This window comes from Acinonyx jubatus, chromosome A1 (assembly GCF_027475565.1).
Source record: "Acinonyx jubatus isolate Ajub_Pintada_27869175 chromosome A1, VMU_Ajub_asm_v1.0, whole genome shotgun sequence".
Taxonomy (NCBI): Eukaryota; Metazoa; Chordata; class Mammalia; order Carnivora; family Felidae; genus Acinonyx; species Acinonyx jubatus.
The window spans coordinates 96,229,959-96,252,276 of NC_069380.1; the positions used below are offsets into that span (position 1 = coordinate 96,229,959).

Consider the following 22,318-nt stretch of genomic DNA (forward strand, 5'->3'; position numbering starts at 1 on the left):
AGACAGGATTCATAAACTCAAAGATCAGGGGCATTAAAGAAGCAACCTAGAGACTCAGGGTATAGGATGTGATCTTTTAAGTCACTATTCAGTTTCACAACCAGAAATCCCATGAAGAGAGAATAAACCATGAAAAACAAACAATTTTACAGTGATTGAGATGATACAAGTTCTTGGATAAGAAAACATTCAGCTTTTCCAACAAACAAGCTGCAGTCAGATCAAGCATTGAGACAAAAAATATGAAAAAAGATATGGCAGCACACCCAAAGAATATGTTGGGTCTTTAAAAACTAAGCGTTTCAGGGAGTGGAGAAAGGTGGGCTCAAATAATTACCTACACCGACCAGGTCATTAAAGCAGCATTAGTTGCAACGATGGGAGCTCCTTGAGAGCAGGCCCTGTGGGTCTTTCATTTTTACATACCAAGGAGCACCTAAAAACCGCTTTTCATATTGAAATTGCAAAATGAATGTCTGTTGAATAGAACAATATTGGTAAATTTGGTACTGTTCCTATTCAAACTGGGAAGAAGTAAAACAGAGCAAACTAATTTTCTATCCCTCACTACATGTCGCAAAACTTGTAAAGCACTACATGAAAGGCCAGGAAACATTAGCTTTTTGAAAGAACAATCTAGACTAGTGAACATTTACTATTCTGGAACTGTTAGTTCCATGATGGCAGACTTTTACTAGGCTTGTGGTAGCCATTTTGACTTAGAGCAAGCCGGCCAGCAGAAGTTCTTGCAAAGAACAAGCTTCACGTAAGAAACAGTAGGTGTCCTAAGGGGTTAAATCAACCTTGTATAAAATAAATTCAAATTTTACATGATATTACTATGTCTTCCCCTTGGTGAGAATTTCTTAGCTGGCTCAAAGCTTGTATCTATACTTTTTTTTTTTAATCTGAATAAGCTATGATAGTAGTTTTATACCCTGGACATGCAGTCTTGTCGTTTACCAGCAAGGGAGATCCCTATTTGTGGCACTCACTATTAGTTCTCTAGTAGGGGTTTGTCCCATCCTCCTTGATAAGATAACCCCAATGTTGTTCAAGCAACCACGTGCCCAAGTCTCATGGAATGAGCAACGATCCACCTGAAATCCATCAGGGAAATCCCATTGCTCTCAGCCAGTGGCTGTTCTACAGGTGGGCATGTGCCTCCTTCTGACCTAACAGACATAAAGGGAGTATTTTATTCATAATACACAGAAAAATGCAAGGACAAAGATCTCTCATCTTCTGTCTTCCATTCCTGTTTTTGTGTGGAGATATGGTACCTAGCACTGTGGCAGCCACATTGCAACTATGAAGTAACAAGCCTGTGAAGGAATGCAAATACACGGAGGCTGGCAATGTGGACACATGAAACGGACCTGGGTCCTTGATCTTATCACTGAGTCACTGGGCCTATTTCCAGATGGTCTATCTCCATACTTTTTAGTAAGCGAGTAATAAAAGCCCTCATCATTGACAGCCATGAAAATAGGGCTGCCTGCTAAATGCCCGCTCAAAGCATCCTAACCGACTTGCTATCTTAAATAATTCTTAGATGCTTAGGCAAGGATATTTTTTTTTAATTTAGCCTGTTCTGCTTTTCCTCCATTGTCTCTAATCCAACCATCCTTTCTTCTTTTCAGGAAATTCCCTATTAGCCTAGATCACACGACCCATCATTCAACCACATACTTACTAATATTCTCAACTCCCTTGCACACATGTCCTTCTGCTGCACGTGTCCAAGAAAACCCCATCCTGGATCAACCAATCATCCACATTTCCCATCCATATCTGGGCTCATGAATATTACCAGAGAAAGTAATCCGGAATCAGCAGATTAGTGTCACCATCCTCAGTCATGTTCTTAAGAATAACCTACAATGCCTCTCTGCATATCTCATTACTCCCTCACCAACAACTATTTTAGGCCTTCACCCTCCCTGTACATGGACACCTTGCCTTCTGCCTAACAGGACTCCCTCGATTTCTCAGCACCACTCACAGAGCTACATGCATTCAATCTCATCATTTTCTTTATTTCTTGAAGTCATTAGGTTGCTCATCAAGCACCCCAACTATCCAAGTTTCTGGCACTTGTTAAGATCACAGTATCTCATCCCTTTGTACTGGGAGATGGCTTAACTAGTTCTTACCAGGGATGGTGAGGGGAAATGACACATGTTGCTTTGGGGCCAGAGCATTTAACCGACAATGGGAAACCCTCCAGACCTTGCTTCCCCTCTGGCACAGACAGAAACTAGAAGTATTTGGCACCATCAGGGTAACTATGATGAGAGATTAAAGTAGAACATGTAGCAGGAATAAGAATTAAGCCTTTTTAAAGAACCACTAAGATTTTGGGTTTTTTTGTTATTGCAGCATAATCTAGCCTATGTCGCTGATACATTTTTCCTCCCATATCACAAAATACATGGTCTCTCCTGCCATCTTACATATATCCTTCCACTACATCCATCATCCTCTTTCTATATGTATCTTCAACCTTTCCTTCATTCCATTCAGGAAAAAAAAAAAAGGTAAAATTACTTTTATACATTAAATCTTTTAAAAATGTCCTTTATCAGGTCTATATACTTCCTTTGGCTTCCATCTTTTATTTATTTCACTTATATACAGCAAAAATATATAGTCAATACTGTGCTCGCTTGTAACCTCCTGTTCACTCCTCATTCCAATACAATCTGATTGCCACCTGACACCATTCTATGGAAAGCATTCTTTCCAAAATTAGAGGTACAATTCAGTAGCTAAATCAAATGGATCTTGGACTGGACATGCTGATAAATTTACCTGCTGAACGAGCCTCTCCTTTGGACTTAAAGTAGCAGCCCACACCCCTTCAGGATGTATCTGCTGTGCCATGGCCCACAGGCTTTATCAAGTAGACCTACATGTTCTCTCTACCACCAGACTCCCCCAGGCAACTCCCCAGCCCAGACACCAGGGATTAACCAAGAGAAGGCATGTGATCTAAAGACAGCCAACCCGTAAGATAGGCCAGAAATTTGCGATATGTGTGTACAGACTCAAAAAGAAGAGCTTGGCTAGGTTCTCTCTCCCATGAATATGAACTAAGATCAAAGAACATGTGGCAGTTGGTGAGGGGGCCACTGTGGCCATATTCAAGAAACCACAGAGAAAGGAGTTGGCTGGGAACAGATAACTAAGCAGCTGCTTAGAGATGGCCCCTGGGAAAGGGGTGGAGAGAACAGCTTTGGTTCCTGGTGGCTTTCCAAATCCCAGCAGCTAGTCCTTTTGTTGTCCAGTTGTGTTTGGGGTTTGCTCTTGAATTTACCTGAAACCCCATAAAGTATCCTTAAAGCAAACCCCAATTACTGTAGCATGGGTGGATTTCTTTCTAGCAAAAGACCCTTTTAAAACCTTATTTTACACTACCTCCTTATAAGATTTTGCAGTCCTGACCACTCTCTCTTTTTTGAAAGTTTCTCCCTCCTTGCTCCCCTGCTTCATGTTTCTTCTCAGTCTAAGGTCTCCTCTTCCTCTACCATGTCTTTATTTATTTTTCTTTTTTTAATATGAAATTTATTGTCAAATTGGTTTCCATACAGCACCCAGTGCTCATCCCAACAGGTGCCCTCCTCAATGCCCATCACCCACTTTCCCCTCCCACCCACCCCCATCAACCCTCAGTTTATTCTCAGTCTTTAAGAGTCTCTTATGGTTTGGCTCCCTCCCTCTCTAACCTTTTTTTTTCTTCCCCTCCCCCATGGTCTTCTGTTAAGTTTCTCAGGATCCACATTAAGAGCAAAAACACATGGTATCTGTCTTTCTCTGTATCACTTATTTTACTTAGCATAACACTCTCCAGTTCCACCCACATTGCTACAAAAGGCCATATTTCATTTTTCCTCATTGCCAAGTAGTATTCCATTCTATATATAAACCATATCTTCATTATCCATTCGTCAGTTGATGAACATTAGGCTCTTTCCATAATTTAGCTATTGTTGAAAGTGCTGCCATAAACATTGGGGTACAAGTGCCCCTATGCATCAGCACTCCTGTTTCCCTTGGGTAAATTCCTAGCAGTGCTATTGCTGGGTCATAGGGTAGATCTATTTTTAATTTTTTGAGGAACCTCCACACTGTTTTCCAGAGTGGCTGCACCAATTTGCATTCCCACCAACAGTGCAAGAGCCTGAATGTGAGACAGGAAACCATCAAAACCCTAGAGGAGAAAGCAGGAAAAAACCTCTCTGCCCTCAGCCGCAGCAATTCCTTACTTGACACATCTCCAAAGGCAAGGGAATTAAAAGCAAAAAATGAACTATTGGGACCTCATGAAGATAAAAACCTTCTGCACTGCAAAGGAAACAAACAACAAAACTAAAAGGCAACTGATGGAATGGGAAAAGATAGTTGCAAATGACATATCGGACAAAGGGCTACTATCCAAAACCTATAAAGAACTCACCAAACTCTACCACGTCTTTAAAATGTTAAGGATGCCTGGGGTTCCCTGCTGCCTTCCCCCACCACCCTCCCCAGGAGCCCCTACCCATTTCCATATCTTCACACTCCACCCAAGCTGGGAACTCTCAGGACTTTTTTATTTCTGTCCAACTAATAAGACTTTTTAGAAAATCACATCTGCATTTATTAAAATAATCACTCAGTGGTTAGTTATAAGACCTTACATTTTTCATTTCAAAGGGTAATTTGTAACATTATAGTGAATGTTCATGATCATGTTGTCAACACTGTAGCACATAAATGTGTAATGACAACTCTTCAACAGCCATCTGATAAAGATACTTTAGTAGAAAAATTTAGAGCAAACACAAAATAAATAAAATAAAATAAAATAAAATAAAATAAAATAAATAAAACAAAACTTGGATGAATCTTCTGTTTAAGTGTGTTCAAATGGTTTTCACTATATGCACAAAACTTGTAATTTCAATTTTTACAAAGAAAAAGATTGTAAATCAAGGAAATTATTAGGAATGAAGTCAGCAATGATTTAGGGCAAAATATTAGTCCATACATGTAAGATCAATATGATAATAAGGGTGTCAAAAATGGACTGTTATCATAAAATTTTAAAGAAATTTAAGGCCATTACATCCTACCAAGTCTTTTCATACATAAAGAAATGGAGAATCAGAGAACCCATGATTTGCCCAGAAGGACAACGCTACCTCACGGCAGAGCTGACAGTCATTAAGACCACCTGATTCCTTACCTAGCACCCTTGCCAGTACAACATGATTTATGAGCTGCTCTCAAGCTTATTAAGAGCAAAATGGCAAGAAAATCCTTCAGTATTGAAAAAGTCCTAGTCAGGAGAGCATATACCCTCTCAACAGAATTGCCCTCTCTTACGACACTTTCTTTAGAGTCTTGCATATGGGAGGCGGGAAGCAGATGTTCTGAGAGCAGGGTTGGTGAGAAAGGCAAGCTAACACCTTCTCTTTGATGCGCTTGGAAGGACTCAAACAGCTCTCTCTAGAGTGGTTAAGACAGCTGCTGAGATGTAGCAAAGCTTTGATCCAAGAGCTTCAGTTCCCAGAGTCATGAAATCACCCCAGAAAGGGAAATCGGGTGAGTTTAAATCAAATGTGGTAATCCAAGTCTGGGTGTGAAATATATTAAAATTAGAAAAAGTGATGACAGATAAAAGGTTAGTGAAAAACGTGCCAAATTATTTCATTAGAAAATTGCTCTAAAGCACCATATTTAAACATAGTGAGGCTATTTTCTTCAATGTTCCCAACGTTCAACTGGTCTTTTAAAGGTAGATATGTGAACATGTATGTGTGTATATATAAGAGTGCATATATATCTCTGTATATATTTATGTGTGTGTATTTACATTTATGTTTTCACTGATCGAGAAAGAGAGAGCGAAGGAAAACTACTTCTGGAGCCTGAACAGAAAACCTCATCTGAATTGGGAAAAATTTAAATCCTGTGGCTCAAACACCAAGCATCTGCTGCTTAGTGATAGCATTTCCAAACTGTAAGTTTAGCTGTTTAAAGAGTAAAATGAATCTTTTTAAAAGCACATGAAATGTTTTAAAGTTATGAAACACTATATGGTTATATATATACAGTTATAATTATATAGTTATATATTTATATGCATATAACATATAAAACATGTATACATACATATAATTTATATACATCATATATATAACTATATATATTTCTTATCACTTTGTTTCTTATATGTATGGCTATAATTGTATATAACTGTATATACTATACATATATACTATAGTACATAACAGTACTGCAACTATATATATTCACATACCGTATAGCTTATAGTTATATACTATATATTCACTATATACTATATAACTATATACATAACTGTATATATACAGTATACATATATACTATAGTACATAACGGTACTGTAACTATATATATTCACATACCGCATAGCTTATAGTTATATACTATATATTCACTATATACTATATAACTATATATACATACCTGTATATTATAGAATTATATACTATATAAAACTGTAACTATATATATTCACACACTATATAGTATAGAATTATATGCTATATAAAACTATACTCATACTATATATTATAGAATTATATGCTATGTAAAACTATAACTATATATATTCACATACCACTAGCATATGGTTATAGACTATATATAACTATAACTATATATATTCACATACTATAAGTACAGAATTATATACACATATAACTATATATATTCAGACTATATAATATAGAATTATATACTATATATAACTATGACTATATATATTCACATACTATAAGTATAGAATTATATACCATATATAACTATATATTCAGGCACTATAAGTATAGAATTATATAGTATATAACTATATATATATTCACATACTATATAATATAGAATAATATACAACATATAACTGTAACTATATATAGCATATATGTATACTATATATAACTATAACACACACACACAAACACACAAAATGGCAAGAAAACAACATCTGTGGGTTCTAAGTAGTTTTCATGTATTATGCCAAGAGAAAACATATTCTGATTTCTCAGTGGAGGACAAAACGGCAGAAAGTAAGTGAGACAGTGAACTGCAGATCTGAATCAATACCTACTCTGAATCCCCAAATCCAGAAACATTTAGACTGCCTGCTCTGTGCAGACAGCATACGTCAGATCATTTATAACCTGAGACACCCACATCCAGGATAAAGTCAACCTCTCTCTTTAAAAACTGTGCCACAGTCAAAGCAGAGCATATACTTTATTTTACCAGCTAATTTTTAATCCTTCAGGCATGGATGAAAATGCTCTTTTATGGCAGTGGTCTGAGTCAGCCTATAAACCTCAGAATCCCTTAAATGTTCTTTGTCATCCTTCCAGCTCAGCCCTCGGTTCCAAGTCAAAACTCCCCCTCGAGTCACCTCCTCTCAACTCCAAGGGGAGGACCCTCATTTCCAACCTTCCTTGAAACCACAAATCCCTTGAACCCTCTCCCTGGCCTGGTCCTGCTCAGTTCAGGGCATATTAAATAATGCCTTCCCAGCTCTTGCCTTTACCAGCCCTTCTTTTCCATCCTCCATTTGTCCAAAATGGAGGGAACTTGAGGGACACTTAATCCTTGTCCTATATCCTCACGCTGTCAGTGGTTCTATCTTTTCTTATAACATCTAGTTATCTACTCCTCAGCCCCTTCTCTCAGGGCCACCTGCTGAGACAAACACTCCAAATTCAGCAGATCCATCCCAACAGCAGCTGCCAAGCCCATCCTCACTCTGAACCGACCAGGACCGATAGAAAAGCCAATACACAGCATAATCACTCTTAGTTAACCAGATGAAAGTGTTCTCAATCTGCACACATTTCAGGAAGTTTGCTGTAACAGGGAAAATTTCAAAGGCCAACAGAAATCAATCTCTCTCCTTGGAGACCGTCACTAACACCCCAAGTTCACCACTGTCCTTAGCCTCGGGAAAGCAAGAAATTCATTCATCTGTTGTATTTTTAATGTCTTTACCTCTTGTCAATGTGCTGCTCTGTTTATAAGCTGCAAAATGTTTGGGATCAGATGTCTGCTTCTCAAATCTGCTACTTTTGGCAGGATTTTCAGTAATACCTAAGGGTACTGTTTTGGACAATTCCAGGAATTCTCCATGTAAGCTTACAAAGGGTCATTTTCTTAAAATGCTCTGGATTGTACTCTCTCATCTGGTACATTTTCACTAAGACAGACAGATTCGCCTCTCTCTGGGTTTAAAGCAGCCAGGAAACAAAAGTATGTTGTGTCTCTTCACTCTGAGACGCCTACTAAATCACCCTCTAGAATTCTCTATTTAGCAATGTATTGTGTTTACTGTCTGTCCACCAGATAGAAGGTGAGCTCCAAGAAGGGCAGGGATTTGTCTTTGCTCTCTGATGAATCCCAATGGCCTATAACAGTGCCTGGCACAAAGCATACGTTCAATTTACGTGTTGAATTTATTAAGTAATTAATCTCCTACTGTACATATTTATCCTAAATGCTTTATACTTGGCAGGTTGAAATGAGATGTACATTTTTAATGGAGAAACATCTTGTGGGCTTTGAGAAAAGAGGAAAAGGAGATCATGAACATTCCATCCTACACTAATGGTGTGAATAATTCCATGAGGGGCAAGCAACGTAACATTTCTTTGGGTTCCAAAATGAATCAAAGCTGACTCAATGTCCCCAGAGAACAAACATTTTGAGAAATCCAAAAAAGTCACCTTCTTGGATTACCTCCCCTTCCATTCTTTTAACAAGAAATCTAGAGCTATGGTGTCCAGAGGAAAAAAAAAAAAGAATGCTAGTCTATTTTGGTCACTGACGCTCTTGACCTGTGGTCCAAGAAATGGCACCACCATACTTCTCCTTCCAACCTCAGGCGCAGAGATCTTCACTGAAGCTCTCAAGACTAAAACATCTAGTGTCTGGTCTACATGGGCATCCACATGGCCACCTCCATGAGAAATCCTGTATCCACAAAGGTATTGCTTTTCAGTGAAATCAGAACCCTACTACTAACTGAAACTATAAACCCCAACTCACTTCCCAGGGCTCAAGTATCCAGCCAATATCCCAGAATTCCTTCCATTTTCCCCTTGAGTCCTTTCCTTTCACATCACACAAATAAACAAAAAATTATTTGTATCTGTTTGGCCATAATAGTGTCTGATGGCTTGCGCTTATATATGGATAAACCCCAGGGCGTAGACATACAGAAATATCTGGGTTGTCTTTCTCTGGGAACAAATAAAAAATACAGGCGTTAGGACGGTCATAATGGTGACTGAGTGGGAGGAATTCAGCTAGCATTGGGTTCAGCAGACTGTGACATAAACCTCAAGATAACAATGGCCTTCAAAAGACTGATTTTTATTTTATCCCCCTTAAAGGAAATTCTGTGATAGCCCCCCTATCTGGTACAGAGGCTTCTATATGAACATTCCATCAACTGTCTCAATGCCATCCCATGACCTAAGGCAACTGTTCGCACATTGACCATACAGAAGTAGGTAAAGGGGGTGTGCCACGTGTTTTTTTTTTTTTTAATTTTTATTAGTTTTTGAGAGAGACAGATAGAGATAGGCAGAGGAGCATAGAGAGAGGGAGACACAGAATCCAAAGCAGGCTTCAGGCTCCAGGCTCCGAGTTGTCAGGCTTGAACTCACGAACTGTTAGATCACGACCTGAGCCGAAGTCGGCCATTTAACCGACTGAGCCACCCAGGCACCCTGCCACGTGTCTTTTAAGATTCCCTCAGGTGGCCATAATCTGCCGTTACATCTCATTGGCCAGTACATAGTCACACTGTCAGGCTACTCATGATGGAAGCTAGAAAATGTAGTCTTTATCTCACATGACTAGGTTGTATATTGAGGAAGGCAATTAACAGTGTATTATGTCACAGAGAGTGAACACTCATTTTACTTTTTCATGATGGGTTGGCAGAAGTGAAAAACAAAGCTCAGAGTTTTCTCAGTAGGTCCTCAAGCTGGGTAATTTAAATATTGAAATACTGTACAGTGAAATATTGAAAAGTTGAAATATTAATAAATAATTCTTCGACTTTGCCAACCTTCAGACCCACCTCGATGCTCAGTTGCCATCTGTCCCTCCCTTTGGATCAAGATTAGGAAAAGAGACAAAGTCATTTGTCAGCAGGATCTTCTTCTTGTAAGTTCTTTTGTCATCTGACTTGGTGTCCAACAGGTGAATAGATCTTCACAAGATATATAAAAATTAAAGAATGGGATATAAGACAAGCTAAACCTTAAACCAATCCCGATCAATTCTATGCAGGGTGGGCATGAGGCACCAAAGTCACAGAGTATGTGACATTATCCTGCCTCCACCTCCACTCCCACCAAATTATACGCATAAAGAACTTCCATTTTTTGTCACATATCCCCCAGAATCTTCAATACGGCCAACACTCAATGGATCTTTGCTGCACTGAGTTGAAAATGGATAATAATGTAAACATACACAAGAACTTACATGAAAAGAAGAAGATGAAGAGTTTAAAACACTTTTAAATCGATGGTAGGAGAGAAAAGAATACTACATTTAAAGTTAGCATGCCCAGGTTCTACAACTGTCTTCATAGTTATTGCTTACTTGACCTGTTTCTCCCATGTGGACAATGCAGAACGTACCTTTGCCCCTGCACTCCTCCTCTGGGTTACAGTGTCAAATTAATATTTATTTCAAAATCCTGAACAAAATATTACTTGTATGTATTCTTCCTCCTACACCTACACAGCAAGTACACCAGAACAAGGACTCTTTGCAACTCAAGGGATAATGAAAAACAAAAGGTAGGGACGGAAGCGTGTACTGTGATGAAGAGCCTGACTCTAAGGCATTGGAGGACCTGCCAGTAAATCTCCCTGCAGCCATATAGACAACAGCCAGAGGCAGCAACCATGAATCACTCAGGTAAAGGCCTTCCATGGCAGCATCTAGGTAGGCTCCCTCTGCGTTGGCTCAGGGTCTCTGACCTGGTTGTTTTTCGGCAAGTGTCACGATCATAATAAAGACAATAGGCAGAGATGTTCTCAGACAGCCTTAGAAGGCCCGTGAGTCATCTGGACAAACACTCTGACTTGAAAGGATGTTCTACCCACTGTTTAAACAATGGCCACACACATCCTACTTGAATAATCCATCAAATATGTTTTTGGAATGTCAGAATGTGGTTGGAATTAAAATTAAAATCCTACCACCAAGCCAGGCAAAAAGCTAGTCGATACTCTATGAGAATATTAAACTGCAATGCTGAGCTTTGAGAATCTATAGCAGGGTTTCTTATCAAGTCAGGGGATCTAGGAAAGGCTCTTCAGAAGAAGGGGCATTTGGTCTGAATCTAAAGAATTAAAACTCTCAACTAAAGAGGGAGAGATTTCCAGACAGGCAAAACAGCATGTGCTAAGGCCCCGTGGTAGCAAATAAGAGAGGTTACTTAAGGAACTGGAAAAGGGAGGGGGGGAAAAAAAGACAGTGTGAATGGACCAGGAAGAGCAAAGAGAAGAGAAGTGTAAGACAGGGTGGAGGAGTAAGAGTATCAGTAAGGGTCTTTAGTTGTGAGAGCCACTAGAGTATACTCTGCCTCATGCATAAAAAAAAAAAAAAAAGAGGAAGACTGTTTGGAAAATAAACTAAAGAAATCACAAAGCTGAAGGATGTTCATAGGATTTGGTGCCACTCAGGTGACTGGTGATCTTATAAGCATAGTTTATAAGTGTAGATCACAGTGAAATGGCTCGAAGGATAACCAGGAAGTAGGGTGAAGGAAGCAGTGAGCACAGGGTGTCTTTTGGGAATTTTGGTTGTAAATGGGGAGGTCACTGAGAGTGACTTGGTCCAGGATAGAGATGCAGAATCCAGGAGGCTTTTTTATTTTGTTTTGCTTTTAAGATGGAGGAGTCTGGGCATATTTCAGTGCTAATGAAAGAGAGAGGATGACTACACAAGAGAGAATGAGTCATGTTGAGCACAGGCTTTTGAGAAGCAAAAGACGGGGTAGCCTAAGTGGGAGAATTATCCTTACCAGGGTGGAGTGGCTCCACTAGCACATGCCAAGAAGAGAGGAAGGCCCCTTGCAGCGGTAGTGGAAAGATTCCGTTCCCAGCTGATGGCTTCCGTTTTTGTCTCTGCAGTAGGTCATTTTCTGAGACAGGGGAAGGTAAGAGATGAATAAAGAGGATTAGGGAATTTGAAGAGTAGAGGGGGTTTTTAGAAAGTCATCGTAAGGACTGGGAGAATGAGGAGCAACACACACAGCAAAGATACCAGGCAGGGTGGAGCATCCACTGAGGGGCCAGTTTTAAATTCCCAACTATTGGATGTAATATTGTGTCCCGAGAAGGTCCTTTTGGTCAGAAGCCATCTCTGCATTCTGCGTAATCACATAGTGAGTGTTGGACAAATGTTCATGGTTTGTGTACTTTGTGACCTCAGTGCTAAGGACAGCTGTGCCTCCCTTAACTTACTACTTTGTGTCTTGGGATCGCAGTAGGTTCTGTAACATTTAAATCAATTGTTAGAAATGGGGACTAAGTTTGTAGCCCACCTACGGCAAGGTGCACATGTGCTTCAGCACCTGTGGCATATATTTGGGTAAGACATTACCCTGACTTCATCTTCTCAATTTATTCGTGTTTTTCTCTTTTCCCCAACTTTCTCCTTTATGATCATATATTACCAGATAAGTAGGTTCTAGCCATCTTAAGTCCTTTTTGTGGAATGAAGATACAAATAATCAATAAGTCAATAATAGAACAAAAAGTGTCACATGGAAGTTAATTTAAAAATAGCACCTGGGTGGCTTAGTCGGTTAAGTATCCGACTTCAGCTCAGGTCATGATCTCCTGGTTCAAGGGTTCGAGTCCCACATCAGGCTCTGTACTGACAGCTCAGAGCCTGGAGCCTGCTTCAGATTCTGTGTCTCCCTCTCTCCCTGCCCCTCCCCTGCTCATGCTCTTTCTCCTTCTCTCTCACAAAAATAAATGTTAATAATTTTTTAACAAAAATAAAAATATAATGATCATCACAGATACAGATATAGAAATAAAAATGTAGAGACATAGATACAGCAATGTTTGCTGATGATTCCTATGGAAACAAGGAACGTAAAACCTAGTGGAGAGTCTACTGTGGGAGATAAAAAGTAAGAATCTAACCATTTTGTGGAAAAGAAAAACATAGTTACCTCTTAACTGATTTCAAGTGTTCTCTAAAACTAAAATATTTTTACTAATTTTCTTTAAGCTAACAGCAAGAAAAATTATCATTTACAATAAATGGTTTATTTGAAGTAGAAAGGATTTTCATTTCTTACTAATCGTTTATTGCTAATATTATAAAAGTTAAGGAAAATATTTAAAAGAGTAGTCTCAAAACAACTACTTTGGCTTTAAGAAAAGAATAGTGTCAAAACAACTACTTTAGCTTTAGGAACACACTAATAATGGGGCGCCTGGGTGGCTCAGTCAGTTAAGCATCCGACTTCGGCTCAGGTCATGGTCTCGTGGTTTGTGAGCTCGAGCCCCACATTTGGCTCTGTGTTGACAGCTCAGAGCCTGGAGCCTGCTTCAGATTCTGTGTCTCCCTCTCTCTCTCTGCCCCACCCCCCCAGCACTATCTTTCTCTTTCTCTCTCTAAAAATAAACTGAAGAAAAAAAAAAAAAAGAACACACTAATAATGAGACAGAGCATGCCTTCCTTTGTAGTCAAAAGAAAGAACCACAGAACTAACATCCCAAGTTCATGTGAAGGAGAATCAGACTGCGTAGGAGCCTGGACGCTCTCAGAAGTATGCAGGCAGGGAAAGAAAACCCCCTTCCCTAACCCGTTTCACACTGTCACTACCCTTGACACTAAAAGACAAAGCCCAGTTAGGCCTTCTCTGCCTACAGCCCAGGTCTCTGAACGCTCAGCTGCTTTTCAGGAACCTCAAATTCACTTCCAGATACCAAAGCGTTCCCCTTAATGAAGCCCTTTCCAGTCCCTCAGGAATCATCCGTTAGTCTTTGTTCCTTCTGGGCTTGCCACTAATTAAAAGACAAACAACAAACAAAAACTGCCATCAGACATACTGAAGTCCTCTACTCCACAGTTCTGCTTCAATAATCAGTGACTTTTGCAAGTTCCTTAGACAGTCTGAGCCTCAGTCTCCTTAGCTGTAAAGTGGGGGTAATAATTAGAGAAGATTCGTTTATACCTGCCCAGTGATAAAATGCCTGGGTTCTGATGGTCTTGGGCTCTGTCTTCTGCTTCAGGACCCAAATCATACCAGAAGTCCTGACTCAGTCACAGGTACCCATAAACCCTGTGACACAACCCATACAGTAGAGCGGTACCCATTAATGTAGTCCCTGTATATCAGCAGTCAAGTGTTTCTGACACCCATTCTCTTGCTATTCCTTCCAAGAATCTGATTTCCTCATCTTCAGCTTATAGCAGATGGCTTTCACGGAAAAAGGGAAAAAGAAGAAACATTTCTGGGAGATAGGACTAAATGTTTCTGGTCAAGTTTTGTACTATCTACAATAAAAGCATGGAGAGTGAGATCTTTTGAGGGCATACTACAAAATTAATTTTTAAGGATTTGATCAGCGATTACCCTGAGAATAAGAACATATTATGAATAATGAGGATAGTGACAAACTCCGGGCTGTTTCATTTTTATGATAACATGTATTACAATTTGTTCTGATTGACAAACCCCTTGAAGCATATAAACTCAATCAATTTACAGACAGATATTTTTTTCCAGGCTTTGTTTTTGAACATGAGTACTTTTTGCACTTGAATGATACACCAGCAAAGAAACAGATGCTAACCCATTTTACTTACATTAATTCAGAAAGGCTAAACTTCTCCTTAAATTTGTTAGAATTTTTTGTCTTAAGTTGGTAAACAAGAAAGTATCTTAGTAGTTTTGAGTTTGAAGAATGCCACACAAATCTAATTATTTATGTTATCCTTCATAACTTGGAAGATCACATCTTAGTGTTATCTCGTGACAACTTAGGTAAGAATTACATGTGCCTTGCCGTATAGGCTTCCCCCTTCCACTGGCTTTAAGCAAAGAGTTTGAAACCCTAGGAGATGGTAGGGCCACAAGACAAGAGGAATCTGGGCCCCCAAATTACCAATGGACAAGTGTTAAGTGGCCAAAATTCTGCAGCTTATTTGTTTCAGCAGCTGTTACTCTAACTAATACGAGAGCTAAATTCCTTTTTTTAATTGTTTTTCATGTTTTGTTTATTTTTGAGAGGGAAACAGAGTGTGAAGAAGGGAGGGGTAGAGACAGAGGGAGACACAGAATCCAAAGCAGGCTCCAGGCTCCGAGCCATCAGCATAGAGCCCGACGTGGGGCTCAGATCCACAAACCGTGAGGTCATGACCTGAGCCGAAGTCAGATGCTCAACTGACTGAGCCATCCAGGCGCTCCAAGAGCTACATTCCGAATGCACATACTTGCATGATTACAAATCTTTCTCTAACAAAGCTAAGATTGAGAACAAGATACAAGGGGGTGCCACTCAGGGCAAGATGTGGAGACAATCCTGAATAAGCATCATATATGATGCTGATTAGCTGCTGACTCCAACAACAGGATTCTTTTTTTAAATTTTTTTTTTCAACGTTTATTTATTTTTCGGACAGAGAGAGACAGAGCATGAACGGGGGAGAGGCAGAGAGAGAGGGAGACATAGAATCGGAAACAGGTTCCAGGCTCTGAGCCATCAGCCCAGAGCCTGACGCGGGGCTCGAACTCAAGGACCACAAGATTGTGACCTGGCTGAAGTCGGACGCTTAACCGACTGCGCCACCCAGGCGTTCTGGGATTCTTATACACAAGTGGCTCTCCATTTTTTCCCCACACTTCTGAAAACTAAGATAAATTCCCAGGCATAATGGGGGCTCTCAAGAAAAGTGACCAACAGGTAATAATGATTCCTCTTATGAGGAAGAGGAGAAATGCAGCCTGCCTCCACAACAGTCCCACTAGAATCCTTCCCTAGGCCGACTATAATACGTCCCCGCAGTCTTTTCTAACATCCAAAAATGCTCCCAGAAGATAGAGATCCCAGTAGTAATCAGAGAAATCTTATTTTTTTTATTTTTTTAATGTTTTATTTATTTTGAGAGAGAGAGAGAGAGAGAACGAGCAGGGAGGGGCAGAGAGAGAGGGAGACACAGAATCCAAAGCAGCCTCCAGGCTCCCAGCTGTCAGCACAGAGCCCGACACAGGGCTTGAACTCACGAACTGTGAGATGAGATCATGACCTGAGCCGAAGTTGGTCACTTAACCAACTGAGCCACGCCAGGCGCCTCGTGATCAGAGCGATCATGCTTCAAAACCCAGTAGGCAGCTTTATTTTGGTGAATATCAGCATAAAGGTATCATAAAGGGGTAATTTTAGGGGACATGCCTCCATTTGGCAATCAAAACATTCCTCCCTTTCTATATTTGCTTTGTATCTTTTCACTTTTTATTTCAAACTACTTATTTTAAGCCAGGACTATGAGAACCCTCTGACCATTTTCCTCTCATCAGAAAATTTCTTCAGCATCTGGTCTTACTAATTTGCTAGCCGTCTCTCCAGCCTCTGAACTTCAAAGAATCATATAAAAATACTTACCAAACTCCTGGAGGTGATCTTTTAAGAGGGGGAAGCTAATTGGACTGAGCCCTTTTGTTCATAAACTTATATTTTAGACATATTTGGCCAAATGGTCTTCAAACAAATAAAAAGTTGTCTCGTCACATTCATAAACAACAACAACAACAACAACAACAACAACAACAACTTGGCAGAACAGAATTCTTGTTCATTTGAAAAAAGATCAGACCCATGAAAGAATCCAGGAAAAGACACAGGTATAAGCTTAGCTGTTAATTATCCCCTGGGTTGGTTGTGTTTTTTCTTTTGTTTTTCCCTGTGCAAGGATTTAAGACATAGTGTTAGATATTTAGGGGTATATCACTCAGTTTACTAGAAATTCCTGAATTCTCTTTAATTAGAAGCCAGCAGGACATCACAAAGGCCATAACAACTTATATATGAAGAAAACAACTCTATTCTCATTATTTCCTGGGAAAGGGAAGGGTGGCATCGATAACAGAAGCCAACACTCCTAACTGTATCACTTCCTTTCACCGCCATGGGTAATACAACACCAGCTTTCTTTTCTCTTTCCCTCTGTTGAATGTAAATGCAGGTTAATAAGCATATGGAGTGTCTACTTTATGAAAGGCCATAGAAATTCAAAAATGAGAAAGTCCTGTTCTCAGCTTTCATGGGGCTTCTGCTCCAGGGTTATCGATGCAATAAAACAGATTAGATGTGGGATGATGAAAAAGTTCTGGAGATAAGTAGTGGTGCTGTTGCACAAGAGTATAAATATACTTTGCGCCACTGAACTGTGTGCTTAAAAATAGTAAAGATAGTTAATTCTATGTGATGTATATTTTAACATACACAGAAAAAGAGAAGGAATAGAAACTCTCTCCTCCCCTTCTTCTGTCAGAGGTAGAATGAATCAAAATAAATCAAATGGCACCAGGACCATTCCTTGGACAAGGAAGAAGCATGAACAGCCAGTGTGTGGGTTTCTCCCATAGGGATGCTATCAGGCCCAGGCAGGCAGTAAAGATTCAAATTTTGGGGGGACTCATTGTGGGTCATGTATCATTCTGGAGGGGAAAGTCAGAGTCATGCCAGCAGGGAAATGTTCCTCCCTGGAGACATACATGACTACATTATTATCACTGAGGAAAATTAATTAATGGTTATGAAAACCATGCTCCCTCTATAGGTGACCCAGTAAAGGCATCAACTGGGCTCTTGCTCTCCCAAAGGGGTAGGGCCCAGTCATACAGGTACCCCGTGCTCAGAAGGGTCCCTGTGTTTGGTTTAGTGTTCTGTCGTCACCATCTGGAAAATCCTGGTAGTTTTTTCAACAAGAGCTCCCACATTATCACTCTACACTAGGCTCAGCAAATGAGGTAGGTCACCAGTCCTACAGAGCAGGAAGGACACAGCCTCTTCCTCCAGAGCCTGTGTGAAGGGCAGTGAATAAGGGTAATGCTCAAAAGGATGCAGTCTAGGGGCACCTGGGTGGCTCAGTCAGTTAAGCGTCAGCTTTGGCTTCGGTTATAACCTCTCGATTCATGGGGTTAAGCCCAGCATTGGTCAGCATGGAGCTGTCAGCATGGAGCCTGCTTGGGATTCATATTCTCTCTCTCTCTCTCTCTCTCTCTCTCTCTCTCTCTCTCTCTGCCTCTCCCCCACTCATGCTCTCTCTCAAAATAAATAAAATTAAAATTAAAATAAGGATGCAGTCTAAGACATTTCCCAAATTGCAGGAAGCCAAAAGGAATTCAGGGAGAGACATCTCTCATAGAAAGGAGTTGTCCTCTTAGACCAAGGAACCCAGAGAAAGGGCTGCATGATAGAGTGTGTATGAGCACAATGTGGTGCAATATGAAACTGGTCAGGGGTAGAGGCAGGATACATAGGTCATAACTTGAAATGCCTTCCCTTGAGGAGGACAAGACAGCATTTGAGTTAACTAGAACTTTGACCTTTACAGTCTTTCTTAGAATACTCAACCCCTGAAAAAAAAAAAAAAAGGCTTATATATTGATATTAGAATGCATCACCTAAGTCTGATGGAGATGGTGGGGCAATGGCTAGAATAGGCAAGTTGCTTTGGCTGCTTTCTTTCTGAGCTCCAGTGGAGAAAGTCATTGGTGCTGACCTCTCTATCGCCTCACACCTCAGGCGTGCAGGAGGCTTTCTGAAGTAACAGAGTCTCCCACAATGCAGGTGCCCCCAAAATTTCACGACTCACCAAACTGTACTAAAGACAGGCCCATGAGAAGAATAAAGAACCCAAGGTTACCCCCTATCCCATGTTGTGTTGAAAACCAGATTATCTCATTATTATATAATTCTTATCTCTTTCTGCACTGTTTGAAATTTTTATCATACACACACACACACACACACACACACACACACACACACACACACACTGGCTTATTGTGGAATATCAACTCATTAGGACATAAACCTGATTTTTTTTTTTTTTTGCCAGTAACTATTCCCAGATGTCTTATATAAGTAATGTCTTCCTTTATATTATCTTGACCTAAATCCATAAGTTTTCAGACATTCTGACTTAATACAAACAGTATCCTTTGGGTCTATAAGGCTCAGCCCTATTTAGTCTAAAATTTTAATATTGCATTGATTCCAGCCTCTTCTATCTAACCCACCCCCATCCCAAGCACATGCCACCGCTTTGACTTGACTGACCTGACACGGATGGATGGGGGCTGCGTGGTCTTTTACATTTCCCCTTTCCCCCTCATATACCCACTGCTGCTTCCTTCCCTGTCAGGGTAGGGCTGAGGTGGTAAGAAAAAGAACAACAACAACAAAAAATACCCTCTTAACTGGGCCAGGTCACATTCCTGCTGTTCTCCCTCATTGTATACACACTACTGCTGGCTGGTGTGGACAGGTGGTGGCTCCAAAATGGTCTGCTCGTAAAAAGCTCACTGGCCCCATCTGATTGTCCCCAGTTCTCTGGAAAAGCAGACATCCAAAAAGGGAATAAAAGTGAAAGTCACCCTTTTTGTATTTCCCCCTTTTTTTTAAGACAAGAATTCTTCTGGAACCACCACTTGGCCTGGCGAAAAGAAAGCATCTCCTCCGCAGAAAGGGAACAGATGGAGAGCTTGTCTTTTCCCTGGGTTAGAGCTGGTTTCTGCATTTGTTTCTATCTCACACCCGAGGGGAGGTAGCTGAACCACCTATTGGCTTTGCTCTGAACCAAGAGTGTGAGATTTAGTCATTATTCTGGGACAACTGGAAGCCTGGTGGTTGTATCTGTAATACCATTAACATAACATAACATAACATAACATAACATAACATAACATAACATAACATAACATAACATAAAAATAATATATGACTTGTATGGTGATGGCAGAGGTATACATAAAGAACATTTTCATAATACAGAGAAGGGATACTTCACCAAGACCAAGAAAGGAAGGTTCAGAACAATTTGCTACAGAAGAGATGGTCTCCCCTACATCATGATTGGAAAGCCGAAACGATCCTGCTGGAAATGTACAGGTAGAGCAAAGCTTCTCAGCCTTGGTACTACTGACATTTAAGCCAGATTAATTCTTTGTTGGAGGAGGCCGTTCATGCATCCCTGGCCGCTACCCATTACATGACAGTAGCACCCTTCGCCAAGATATAACACCTCCAAATGTCTCCAGACATTGCCAACTATCTCCCAGGAAGGTGAAATAGCCTCTGGTTGAAAACCAATGCCACTCTTACAGGAAGAGGGGGCTCATGCTCAAAGGTTCAAGGTACAAAACAGATGACATTGTGAAAACTACACATAGTCCCATATTACCGGAGCATGAGGTACAGTGCAGGGCAGCAAGTGGTGGGAGGGAGGAAAGGAGAAGTATGGGAGGCTGATAATGGAGCGTCTGGTAGAACATGCACGGGCGAAGGGACATCACCCCTTTAGTGATGGCAAGTCTCAGAAAGAGAATGACAGAGGGGATGTGAGCTTCAGACAGGTGGTAAGAGGACAGGGAAGAATAAGACTTAAGTCAGGTGGCTCACTCGGGAGCTATGGCAGAAGTCAAGGCCCAAGATGATGAAAAGCACCTGAACTGGAGGACAGGCAGGAGGAAGGGGAACAGAATGGAATGTATACAGGAAGCCTAGGGGAATGGCCCTGCAACTCACAGCAAATGCACAAGGAGATGAACAATCATGTTCTGTGCCTGGAAAGGAGAAAAAACCTGCGTATGTCGAATTGGGGATGCCTTCTTCCTCTCCTTGGTTAATTTATTTATTTCTTTTTTTAATGAGTATGATTTGGTTTATTTTTTACAATTAAATTTAAGCAAAGTAAGGTTTTCTATAGATATCAATATCCCACTATGGAAATACAGGCATCTTGATTTAACATGTAAGTTAAATGCAATAGTTTCTTCATTTAAGTCAATTTAACATTTTACAAAAAAAGAGTTTGCATCAGCTTCACAAGAAGAGGTACACTGAAACAAGAGAACGGCCTTCCTCCAGAGTCTTAGAGCAATTTGAAACGTACTTTCTTTTTTTTTTTTTAATTTTTTTCAATATATGAAATTTATTGTCAAATTGGTTTCCATACAACACCCAGTGCTCATCCCAAAAGGTGCCCTCCTCAATACCCATCACCCACCGTCCCCTCCCTCCCACTCCCCATCAACCCTCAGTTTGTTCTCAGTTTTTAACAGTCTCTTATGCTTTGGTGCTCTCCCACTCTAACCTCTTTTTTTTTTTTCCTTCCTCTCCCCCATGGGTTTCTGTTAAGTTTCTCAAGATCCACATAAGAGTGAAACCACATGGTATCTGTCTTTCTCTGTATGGCTTATTTCACTTAGCATCACATTCTCCAGTTCCATCCACGTTGCTACAAAAGGCCATATTTCATTCTTTCTCATTGCCACGTAGTATTCCATTGTGTATATAAACCACAATTTCTTTATCCATTCATCAGTTGATGGACATTTAGGCTCTTTCCACAATTTGGCTATTGTTGAGAGTGCTGCTTTAAACATTGGGGTACAAGGGCCCCTATGCATCAGTACTCCTGTATCCCTTGGGTAAATTCCTAGCAGTGCTATTGCTGGGTCATAGGGTAGGTCTATTTTTAATTTTCTGAGGAACCTCCACACTGCTTTCCAGAGCGGCTGCACCAATTTGCATTCCCACCAACAGTGCAAGAGCCTTCCCGTTTCTCCACATCCTCTCCAGCATCTATAGTCTCCTGATTTATTCATTTTGGCCACTCTGACTGGCGTGAGGTGATATCTGAGTGTGGTTTTGATTTCTATTTCCCTGATAAGGAGCAACGTTGAGCATCTTTTCATGTGCCTGTTGGCCATCCGGATGTCTTCTTTAGAGAAGTGTCTATTCATGTTTTCTGCCCATTTCTTCACTGGGTTATTTGTTTTTCGGGTGTGGAGTTTGGTGAGCTCTTTATACATTTTGGATACTAGCCCTTTGTCTGATATGTCATTTGCAAATATTTTTTCCCATTCTGTTGGTTGCCTTTTAGTTTTGTTGGTTGTTTCCTTTGCTGTGCAGAAGCTTTTTATCTTCATAAGGTCCCAGTAATTCATTTTTGCTTTTAATTCCCTTGCCTTTGGGGATGTGTCGAGTAAGAGATT

General features: G+C 40.3%; 1 protein-coding gene across 2 annotated transcripts in view; it reads right to left on the bottom strand.

Moving 5' to 3' along the window:
- The window catches only part of DTWD2 (DTW domain containing 2), a 525,766-nt gene that overhangs the window by 354,985 nt on the left and 148,463 nt on the right, over positions 1–22,318 (bottom strand). For both annotated transcript variants that reach the window (XM_053220002.1, XM_027076851.2), the window contains exon 8: positions 12,095–12,214. The gene's annotated coding sequence lies outside the window, so the exon portion shown is untranslated. The remainder of the gene's footprint in view (positions 1–12,094; positions 12,215–22,318) is intronic.